Source organism: Schistocerca americana, chromosome 1, assembly GCF_021461395.2.
Source record: "Schistocerca americana isolate TAMUIC-IGC-003095 chromosome 1, iqSchAmer2.1, whole genome shotgun sequence".
Taxonomy (NCBI): Eukaryota; Metazoa; Arthropoda; class Insecta; order Orthoptera; family Acrididae; genus Schistocerca; species Schistocerca americana.
Window position 1 is genome coordinate 847,160,004 of NC_060119.1, and position 12,513 is coordinate 847,172,516.

A 12,513-nucleotide genomic window follows, 5' to 3' on the forward strand; every position below is an offset into this window, starting at 1 on the left:
CACCATGGTGTACCACTGCCCGTGGAACCTACACAATATCCTCGTCCATTCCTTCTCGACCGTGCTGCCAACCCCTTGTCTGAGGGCTCATAGACCTGGATGCTAGAGCTGTCCCATACATGCTCCCACCATGACCTGCTCCAATCTGGTCAGAAGATTACTTATCCCAACAAAGGCAGGGCTCGCTGTGAAACCAGTCTTGTGATCCACATGCTAAGCTGCAACCACTGTGCTACATTCTACATGGGCATCACAACCAACAAGCTGTCTGTCCGCATGAATCACCACTGACAAACTATAGCCAAGAAACAAAACAGCTGGATCACTCAGTTGTTGAGCACACTGCCCAACACAGTGTTCTTCACTTTAATTATTGCTTAACAGCCTGTGCCATCTGTATCCTTCCTACCAACACCAGCTTTTCTGATTTGCACAGGTGAGAACTCTCCCAGCAATATATCCTATATTCCTGTAACTCTCCTGGCCTCAAATCTTTGTTAGTCACTGTCCTTCACAACCTGTCCCTTTCCCGGTTCTCACTCCAGCACTACACAGCCTTCTATTCTACCAGTGCATGCATGCACGGTATTTTTACTTCTTTTCTGCTGCTCCCACCCCCACACCCTCTGTCTAAATTCCTGACTGCACTTAGCTACCCTACCCTCTCCCCAGCTCATCCCCGTATGCTCTCACAAGCAGCACTTGTACTGTCCCCCACCCCTAAACTGCTATTCCTCCCACTCCCTGCCCCAGCCTCCTCCTTACCTTCACCACCCTCATAGTTTTACTGTGATGTGCTTTTGCTTACAGTAGGCATCGACAGCCAGATACATTGGTTGCCTGTCTGCGGCTCAACATTTCCACTGTGTGGTGAGTAGCAGTCCATCCTTTTTATAATATTATAATTTGTGTAGATGATTTACCAGACAATCTGAGCAGCCCTCTTATTTTCCCTGCAGATGATAGTGTCACTTACCATCTAGTAAAGTTATTGAAAGGTTAGAACGAGTTTATAAATGATTCAGACATTTGTACGGTGTGAAAAGTGGCAATTGATCCTAAACAACGAAATGTGGGAGGTCGTCCATATGAGTATTAAAAGAAATCCATTAAATTTTGATTACATGTTAAATCGTGTACATCTGAAGGCTGTCAATTCAGCTAAATACCTATGGATACTGCTTATGAACAACTTAAATTGGAATGATGACACAGACAGTTCTGCAGGGAGGGCGAACAAGAAAACTGGGTTTTATGAGCAGAATGGATGCTAAAGGTCGACTGAAAAGACTACGCTAAAAGGATCTGGACACCTGGCTGAAAATGATTTACAAGTTCGTGGCGCCCTCCATCAGTAATGCTGGAATTCAATATGGTGTTGGCCCACCCTTAGCCTTGATGATAGCTTCCTCTCTCGCAGGCATACGTTCAATCAGGTGCTGTGAAGTTTTTTCGGGAATGGCAGCCTATCCTTCATGGAGTGCTGCACTGAGGGGAGGTATCGATATCAGTTGGTGAGGCCTGGCAAGAAGTCAGCGTTCCAAAACATCCCAAAGGTGTTCTGTAGGATTCAGGTCAGGACTCTGTGCAGGCCAGTCCATTACAGGGATGTTATTATTGTGTAACCACTCCGCCTCAGGCTGTGTATTATGAACAGGTGCTCAATCGTAGTGAAAGATTCAGTTGCCATTCTCGAATTGCTCTTCAACAGTGGGAAGCAAGAAGTTGCTTAAAACGGCAATGTAGGCCTGTGTTGTGATAGTGCCATGCAAAATAACAAGGGGTGCAAGCCCCCTCCATGAAAAACGAGACTGCACCACACCACCACAGCCTCCGAATCGTACTGTTGGCACTACACGCGCTGGCAGATATCGTTCACTGGTACTTTGCCATACCCACACCCTTCCATTGGATCGCCACATTGTGTACTATGATTTGTCATGCCACACATTTTTCCACTGTTCAGTCGTCCAATTTTTACACTCTTTACACCAAGCGAGGTGTTGTTTGGCATTTACCAGCATGATGTGTGCATGTATCCTTGAAATGTGCTTGTTTGTGGTGTGTGTGTGTGTGTGTGTGTCTGTGTGTGTCTGTGTGTGTGTGTGTGTGTGTGTGTGTGTGTGTGTTTGTTTGTTTGTTTGTTTGTTTGTTTGTTTGTTTGTTCGTGCATGCATGCGTGCACGCTCCTTTTCGTCTGAAGAAGGCTCTGGCTTGTAGCTAATGTGGAACAGTCTTTTCATTGGGCCTGTCTGCAATTCAGTGTCTCATCTTTACGGTTTGTAGTAGTCTGTTATTTTCATATTGTGAATGGAGGTTAACTTCTGGGACTGAATGGGAATTTTGTGTGTAAATACTTGTTACCTTGTCCTCAGATAGTAATTATGTACTCATATTGGGTCCATTGTTACAGACCATCTCTCCCTGGAGCTTGTTCACAAAAATGTTCATTTGTAAAAGTAAATGTTTGAGAACAGAGATAATTGATTGACATTACGTAAATACTTCTATAGTGGGGCTATCAGGAGCACTTGCATTCTCACAAATACGAAGAGATAATTATCTATGTAACATTTTAAGGTCATTCTATTACCAGAAACATTCATGTAAAAAGTGTAAAAGTGTGCACCATGGCTTGCAACAGCCTTAGACAAAGTTTTCTGCACCTAAGGAACTTAGCAACAGCTATATTTTGTGACTTGTGTACTGAAAATATTCAGTGTGACAGACTCATGTTTTCAGCCTCTCCGTGTTGCTATATCAGTCGTTAAGCAGCAGCAAATTGATGGTCTGTAATGGAGAATGATTGAATAGCAAGTCTGTTTTCTCTGCGTACTGTTGAATAACTTCACTTGTTATGTATCACCTGGAACGAAGCAACCCATTTGAAAGATGGAAAAACATGTTGAGGTGGTGAGTGAATACAAAAATGAACAACTTGTTAGTCTTTACATAATGTGTCCCAATTATTAGGGCTGTTCACATGTATGAGACTCTGTGTTTTTGGTGTAAAATGAGTCCTTAAAAATATTCTAAAACTATCAGTTAATAGATTGTATCGATGTTGGCCGAACAGTAAATGTATTGAGAATTCAGTCAGAAGGCTTTGATGATTCGGCTCTACAGCATGTGTATCTGCCAATTTGAACCTATAGGCCACTTCATGATGCATTTGGACACAAATACTCTTGTTTTAGATGTATTTTATTGGTGACAAAGAACATGAAATGAATTTCTTGTAAATGGCAAATGGAAACATGCAGAGATATTGGTGTCTCAACTGTGTTGCTTCCATGGGTACATCGGTATCTTAGTGTCTTTCCAACACTAATAAAAACTTGAATAGTTCATAACTTTTGATGTACAAATTGTGTGATACAGGCCCTAGTTTCATATTAGTCATCTTAATGATAGCTTCAAATCTGTGTGCTGATTGTTATTATACAAAGTGTTAGCTTTTAGAAAAATTGCCTGGGTGCAGGACCATATCATGATGGAGAACTCTGCTCATGGCTTAAACCAGCTCACCTCGTAATGTAAACACTTTCGTCAAACATGTTCTCTGCTCTTTCGTGTAGTATTGCACAAATCACACCATCAGCATTTGTAATTGTGTGAAACGAGTAGTCTTTCTCGTATATCAACCTTCCTACATGTACACAGCTCTTCCATCCTGACGATATACGGAGCTTATGGGAAAGCTATGGCTTGTTAAGAATACCAGAACTTGTTTATCAAAAAAGAAGATAAATGGAGAGGATTGTTATCTTTTATTATCAAATAAATGCAGTGAAATGATTTATGAAATTAATATACGTCAAGAGAACACAATGTCAATGAAAGCAATGCAGTGGATGTGCCATTGTAAGAAAAGTTCGTTCTGAAGGGAATATATAACATGGTGAAAAATTTATTTTTGCCTTTTGCATTCACATAGGTAAAATGTCATAGTAAATGTAAATATAAGATAATAGAACTTTTCAATCTTTGTACCTAGACATTCAGATAAATTGCAGCAGACGTAAGTAATGAGATTTTTTTTCTTTTGAATTAATTGGAATTTCCATGTGTCTCATTATGTTTAGGAGTTTCTTGAACTTATTTTCACTAGAGTGCATTACACCACTCTGAACCCTTGACAAGGAAACAAAATATGCTTGAAGTGTTTTGTGTCTTTTGTTTTGATTGTATGGAGCATAGTTCAATTGAAGCAAATTCTGTCAGCAGCAAAAGAATTACGAGAAAAATACTAGGAAGCGAAAGTAAAAATTCCCGGATTCTTAAACAGGCCTTTGCAGGATGCACAGTTTAGTTTTCACAATATTCTGATTGCTTGCTTCTCCTGAACAAATACTTCACTTAGTTTATGTGTACTGCCCCAGAAGGTAATTCCAGTCGACCAGAGATACTCTGTGTGCTTCGCAGAGTTCTGGGGTTCCACAGGGCTTCTGAGAGGGCTCTGCCAGAATAATGTCAACGTAAAGAACGAAGCTCATCGAGGTTTGTCACACGCTGAGAGAAATAACTCCTCTATAAATATTGTATCAGTGTTGATTTTACAAAAGCAGTTTTTTTCTGTGTGCCTAATAGATAAAAACGAGGCAACAAGCAGCGTATAAATTTACAATAATGCTGTAATCAAAAACTACAAACCAAAGAATGTAACATGTAAGAGTACGTACGTAGCGACAATATTCATCACGACGCATCCATACTCTAAAATTAAGCTGTTGATTTTAAAGACGGACCAGTGTGTTGGCTTAAAGGTGTTGCAACAAAATCTTGCATTGAAAGTTCAGAGCTGGTTTGGCTGACAGATAACAACTTCCAGCCTCAAGGTTTCAAGCAGTAAGATATCTGATTCACAAAAGGTGAAAAAAGGAAGTTATGATGAAACTTACACAAAATTTCAGATTTGTTGATTACAACAGCTCACCTCTGCATGTTGTGTAGCAAGCTACATCTAAATAGTTCCATGGTACCTGCTAAGATTGTAAATATCAAACTAACTACACCCCAATTGAAAAGATCAGAATGAAGAATGTTATTATACATAACAAAGAACAATTAAGAAGTCAAAAAGCTAAGAAGCTTGCGACTCAAACTGTGACTCAAAAAGCCACAGAGGCAATTTACACACATCAAAAAAGGTTTTCCATCATCCCAGTTCCCAGAATATTGTGGATATTGTATCACAGACACAGTCCCTTTGACTGTTCAGAGATGTCACTAAACCCACCCAAAGATGTAAACAACAATGCGTAAGCGGCACCTGTTAGACAGAGGGGGTCCAACAGCCAATCAGGTCCCATCACTCCACCAGGAAGAAGGTACATGGCTCGTGTTGTCTGTAGTTGAACCATTCCTAGACCGTCAATACTGCAGTTCGATCACGTCCGCATTTTTACTTTGTGCCAGGAAGAGCTCTCAACAAGGGAAGTGTCCAGGCGTCTCAGAGTGAACCAAAGCGACGTTGTTCGGGCTTGGAGGAGATACAGAGAGACAGGAACTGTCGATGAAATGCATTGCTCAGACCGCCCGAAGCTACTACTGCAGTGGCTGACCGCTACCTATGGATTATGGCTCGAGGGAAATCCTGGCAGCCACGCCACCATGTTGAATAATGCTTTTCGTGCAGCCATGGGACGTTGTGTTGACAACCAGTGCACAGTAGGCTGCATGATGCTCGACTTCACTCCTGACATCCATGGTGAGGTCCATCTTTGAAACCACAACACCATGCAGCACAGTACAGATGGGACCAACATCATACCGAATGGACCGCTCAGGATTGGCATCACGTTCTCTTCACCAATGAGTATCACATATGCCTTCAGCCAGACAATCGGTCGGAGACGTGTTTGTGGGCAAACCGGTCAGGCTGAACGCCTTAGACACACTGTCCAGTGAGTGCAGCAGGGTGGAGGTTCCCTGCTATTTAGGCATGGCTTCATGTGGGGCCGATGTACGCCGCTTGTGGTCATGGAAGACGCCGTAACGGCTGTACGATACGTAAATGCCATCCTCCAGCTGATAGTGCAACCATATCAGCAGCATATTGGTGAGGCATTCGTCTTCAAGGATGACAATTCGCACCCCCATTGTGCACATCTTGTGAGTGACTTCCTTCAGGATAATGACATCGCTCAACTATAGTGGCCAGCATGTTCTCCAGACATGGACCCTATTGAACATGCCTGGGGATAGATTGAAAAGGTCTGTTTATGGTCGACGTGAGCCACCAACCACTCTGGGGGTTCTACACCGAATCGTTGTTTAGGAGTGGGACAATCTGGACCAACCGTGTGTTGATGAACTTTAGGCTAGTATGCCATGACAAATACAGGCATGCATCAATCCAAGAGGATGTGCTACTGGGTATTAGAGGTACCGGTGTGTACAGCAATCTGGACCACCACCTCTGAAGATCTCGCATTATGGTGGTACAAAATGCAATGCGTGGTTTTTATAAGCAATAAAAAGGGTAGAAATGATGCGTATATTGATGTCTCTTTTAGTTTTCGGTACAGGTTCCAGAACTCTCAGAACCGAGCTGATGCAGAACTTTTTTTGATGTGTGTATTTGGTCAGCTATCACATTGCACAAGCGGGCGAAGCACCCACTATGGCTGAGAATTTAATAAAACCATCTGTGTCATGCGTAACACAATGTATGCTTGATGAAAAATCTGCAAAACATCTTTCTAGTGCCAGTTTTGAATGATACTGTTTTGCATCGAATTAACGATCTCGGAGGCTATAGCAAACAAGAACTGTTGGCCACATACTATAGAATAAGCTCGTATTGCAAGTGGATGAGTCGACTAGTGTTACAGGACTGGCCATCATGCTGATTATTGTACTATATCCATATAAACATTGAGCTGAAGATGACTTGCTTATATGGATATTGCTGCAAAACTAACACTATTGGAAAAGAAATTATTAGCACAGTTAACAATTTCTTTGAAATAAACTGTCTCAATCTGTAAGATTGTATCAATATAAAAACAGATGGGGTGAAGGCCTTGAATGACTGGTGAAACAGCAGGAAGTGGTATCACTAGTAAAAAAGTAAAGTGCCCAACTGCAGTGCCAACAATTCTACCCTGCATTGACAAGCACTCTCAATAAAAAAAGACATTGCCAAATCTGAATCCTGATAAAGCAGTATCATAATGAACTGTTAAATGTCTCTCCTTTCCATGCCAATTGTTTTCAATATTGTGTGAAGATTATGTGAGCAGACATAAAACACTCCTGCTCAAACCTGAGGTTAGATGGTTATCTCAGGGTACGACCTTAACAGTGACTGACATTTCTTTGAAAATGAAAAACCATTGGAGCAAAGTGACTTGCTTGTTCAGACTAGGCTGTTTGGCAGATATAATAACAATATATAATTAGAGTTCCCATTTCAATACTCTGTTAAAAAGAGAGAGAGAGAATTGAAGAAAATCTGCTGAGAATGATGTCAAATTTGATCGGAATGTTAATGGAGAAGGGGAAAACAGTATGGAAGAAAAAAAAAGTAATTAAAACTTTACCACTATATGGTGCTGTAGACAGCAGAATATACGAAATAAGATGCGGAGTACACTGCTGATACTCATTTTGCATCTGTAATGCTTGTCATGACTGTCTTGATGCAGGATTGTGCATTGCTGGTATATCTGTTTTACAAGAATGGTCACTGTACACTAGTAGCTCTGCAGAAGTTCTGGGCATTCAACGGTATGAAAAAAGAATTGGTCTGATGTCTGTCAAGGGTTTGGAGAAAATGGTTATGAAATTCAGAAAGACAGGTTCTTTAGAAATGCAGTGAGGCAGAAGTAGATAACAGTTGATCTGATGTCAGTAGCAGATGTAGCTGCAGCAATGCAGAAGATGAGTGCTGGTGTGCAGACGTGCACTGCTCAGGAAGTTGCCCAAACCTTGGACATTCCTGTGAGCATGCTGCATAAAATTCTATGAAACACCTTGTATTGCTATCTACACAAAATTGAGTTGCTTCATGTTGCCCTGCCAGTAACACACATTTGCTCTAGAATTTATTGCCCACATGGAAGTGGAGAATGAATAGTCATGGAACTGTCTGTGGACGGACAAAGCCCATATCCATCTCCAAAGACTTGTCAATACAGTACACAGAATTGCAAAATATGGGCAATTGGTGGGTAGGGCCACTTTTATACAAGTTGGTGCTCCTCTACACATTCTGTAGCTAGTGAAGCAGCTGTTACAGAGACATTTTGGAAAGGATAGAATTATCAGCTGTAATTTCCCTACAGCCTGGTCCTCCAGATCGCTTGACCTTAATCCATGTGGCTTCTGACTGTGGGGTTATCAGAAAGGTACTGTGTTCTGTGCTCAGTTTACAAATGTAACTGAATTGAAGGCTTTCATTATACAACACACTCTTAATGCGTCCACTCAGACACTCCGATTTGTTATGGAACCTGTTGTTTCTCGATTTCAACTTGTGGCAGAAAACAGTGGACAGCATGTTGAACAGGAGCTGTGCTACTCTCATGAGAATTAGAAACTGGCCCTCCACATATTTTACAATACACATCTTCACCTAACACCCATGTTAGGATGTGTAAATCTATCAGAATATAACCTAACCTACCATTTACATCACTTTCGTTTTGGGAAAACTGTGTATCACAATGTTTTATTTTGATCTTCGAGGCACTAATGGGTTTTTCTCTAGATACTGATGAGTTTCCCTATATTTCATTGTCTGTAATTTCACATGCCACATGTTGAAATGTGTTTCCCTTTATATGAAAATCTATTTCCATGAAACCCACATTTCTTAAAATACTTCATTTTGGCATCATACTTTACTTTTTGAGAGATTTACCGATCTTTTCGTCACTTTTCCTCATGCTGCACTAGTGTCAGTCCTAGTCGAGGGAAAGGGACATTTTATCAAAAGTCAATGAAGAGGCAGTTGGACGATGGAATTTGGGGCCGCTGGCAGAGTGTGGTAACAGTCGACAGCCAGCAGGCCAGGCAATTTAAACGTGCCACCTGTGGGTACGGAGCTGCGACGGCAGTATTTCACGCATGATATGTTTTGAGTGGTGCTGGAAACTGCAGCGTTGCTTGAAGTTATTGCGGTGCATGAGGCGGGGCACTAGGCCAGAGCCAGGAGGACGATTTGTAAGTGGCTGATGGGTGGGAATTTATCCCTGCCATAGTTTCTACCTCTTTCTGACACTAAGTCAGAAGCAAGAGGAAACCACCTGATGCAGGAAGCGCAGCAACGCCAGGGACAGTGGCGGGTGTTGCCATCCGGCAAGCACCACTAGCAGCAAGTTGCAGCACTGCATCTAGGCGGGCACAGGTTCGAGTCCGGTCATGTCCTGGGAGCAGCGGCGGCCCGAGGGCCCCAGGGCACGAGTACATCCAACTTCTTCCCATGATTGGACAGAGCAGGCCAGATGGGGCGGAGGGCGGCAAGGACCAGGGTCTGTAGCAGCCTCCGGAATCGTGAGCAGCATGGCTCAAGACATGACGCATCAGCGGGCGGCGACTGGGGAGAGTGAGGCCGACTTCCAGCTGAGCAGACTTGATGACAGAGCAGTGGCGTCGGCATACCAGGGGTCAGCTGAGCTGGCTGGACTTGCGGCAGCTCTGCGGGCGGCATGCCGACACTTCGCTGGACCCATCTAGTACTCTAAATTAGCTGAATAAAGTAACACTTCCAAATACAACTGTATCACTCTACACTGCCCCTTGACGCTCTTGAACTTGCTCAGCCTCCTGACGAAATATGGCACGGTGGGTCCCGGCTTCAGCTCGGCCATCTGGAGTCCATGGTTTGACCCTCCTGAACCCACAACACTCGGAAAAATGTTAGCACTTTGACATACAATGTGTGTTTATACTATGGAATGATACAATACTGTTTTTGACAGTTCTACAAATACAAACAAGTAATTTAACCTTTATAACACAGCAATCCTCAGCCTTCTACATAAAAAATTACCGATTTTACTAGATCTTGAAGTGATGCATGTAAAAATTTTAACATTTTCACCTGGTGTAGATTATATTTAAAAAAATAAAATACTTCCCATGTGAGCTGATAAGATTTTATTAGGAAAACTGCAAATTTTATAATGAGATAAAAATTCGAAAATGGGAAAAAAAAATTTTTTTACGTTCTAACTCCCCTTAATGTTGGTCCTACCAAGTTAACACAAGTTCACTATTCTGCTAGAAACACCGTCACAACTAACAGACTTACTAGTTTTTAATGAACTGGTGAATTTTGTTATCACCTTAGAGCTTGTGTTTTAGAATCTAATCTGTCGTCGTATTGCATTCACTATCTGTGGAAGTAAATGCATCTGTATTTGGTTATTTATTAGTGGGTGCAAGGTTTATTGCCACTCTGACATTACCATGGAATTTAGTAGACAGTGATAAGAATGTGTCATTATTTATGCCAGAGCTGTTTTCTGGGAGCTCAGTTTAATTTATATCATTATTTTTCTTTGTGTCTCATTTTTTGATATTCTGTATTGTTTGTCTTATTCTGGGAGTAATTTACTTTTGTGCATAGTGCAAGAGTTAGGCTTTTACAATATTCTTGGTACTGTAGCTTCAACTTTCAAGCATAGCTTGTCTTCTGAATTGCATAGATCTCTCTTCCTAGCACAATATACTTAAGTACCAGGAGCTACCCACCCCATAGTTGTTTCTATTCATTCCTACATTCTTTCAGTTTACACATTATGTTAAATTTAACCCTTATCTGTTCTAGAGTAAAATGTCACACAGAGTGCTTTAGAAATAATTTTAAGGAAGAGTTAAATTTGTCCATCTACACTGTCTACTGCATAAATCTCTACCCGATGTTGTTCCCGTAATTTCTCTGTGCATACTGTGTTGTGAGAAGTTTTTCATGTTCTGTAATGTAATATTTATTTATTTGATGGGTCTGTAAATCTAGTGTTACAGTGTGTGCTGTAGGAAGTGAACCAATCCTTAAGTGCTACAAACGTTTCTTATACTAAAACACAATTTTGAAATTAAAAATAATGTTACATAACACCGTACTAGTGAGGACATTATACGAATTTTTTTTTCCGCTCAGGTACTCCCTCACAGAATAGAAGCAATACTCAACCAATTTATTATTGTCTATTACTGTTCATGTGTATGTTGGTAATGCATTATACAGTTTGATGGTAGGATGGAGTTTCCCTTATTGGAACAGTGCTGTATTTGTCTACGGAACATGCAAATCATTCACTTGTAAATAATATAGTGATAGCTAAAGGAGACCAGTCACCAAAAAGTAGTAATATTAAGATGTCAACAGGCAGATGGAAAAGAATAAAAACTAGCTAGCTTTTGGACAATTCCTTTAACAAGCTAAAGAGAGTGTATGGCAGCCTTGCACAGATTTATCATGATAATTACAAGGATCACTCATTTTCTAATATGTTCGTAAAGCAAAGTGGTAGAATTTCATTTTCGCGAAATAGTTGCCTGCATGATGTTCTTAGATCTGCTACTAACATCAATCTGATTATCTTTCTGTGTTGCCTGAAAAATTTCTGGCTTACTCTACAGTATCCTCAAAATACTCTTCTGTATGTCAGTAGTGAGTGACCGTATTGAAAACACATAGTCCTAAGATTATCGTGTGAGGTGAACTTAAGTATTATTCTGATAATGAAACATGTCTTGCTCAATTTTTTTGTTTTTGCAGTCTGTTTGTGTAGCCCATTTCACATTTTGTTGCATCCATATGACAAAAAAGTTGTACTCTTTATTTTGGTAATTGTTTGTGATTTAGTTTGATATGAGGGTTATTTTGTTGGTGTCCTATTCTGTATGGTAAAATATATTCACTGCAAAAGTTTTTTTTTTTTCTAAGTTTATAAATAAGTTGTTTGCCTTAAAGTAATCTACACTACTGTATAAAGGAAAGTCATTTAACATTTTTACCAAAAATATTGAAAAGTACTAGACTGATTTACTTCGGGTTGTAAACAATATTGTAATAAGGATTTGAACATCTGTAGACTATATATTCTAAATATATATTTAATATATAAATATGTACATAATATAGGGAAAGTCATTAGCAAACACATAAGAAAGTTTGACAAACTTACTTCAGATTTTTACACGATGTTCTAATAATCTTTCAGACGGATGTAGCCTGTAGATTTTTTTAAACAGCGATGGACAGGTTTTTTGTTAAAACCGACTGGGAGGAAGAAAATGCTACACTGTGAAAATGTGCAGCTTTACTTTCTTTCTCACAGTCAGTTTTAACTAGGACAGCAGGACATTTAAACTATTAGACAAATTGCCTCCCCCACATGTATTCTTTCTCCTTCCATATAATTTTAAACAAAATTTGTGTACACAACTCTGTACTGCTTTGTTTTTTCCCTCACAGTCAATTTTAACAGAAATTAGAAAAATTATATTCATGGCTTATTGGCTCGTGATTAGAATACTACTGTAGAATCTTAAGCA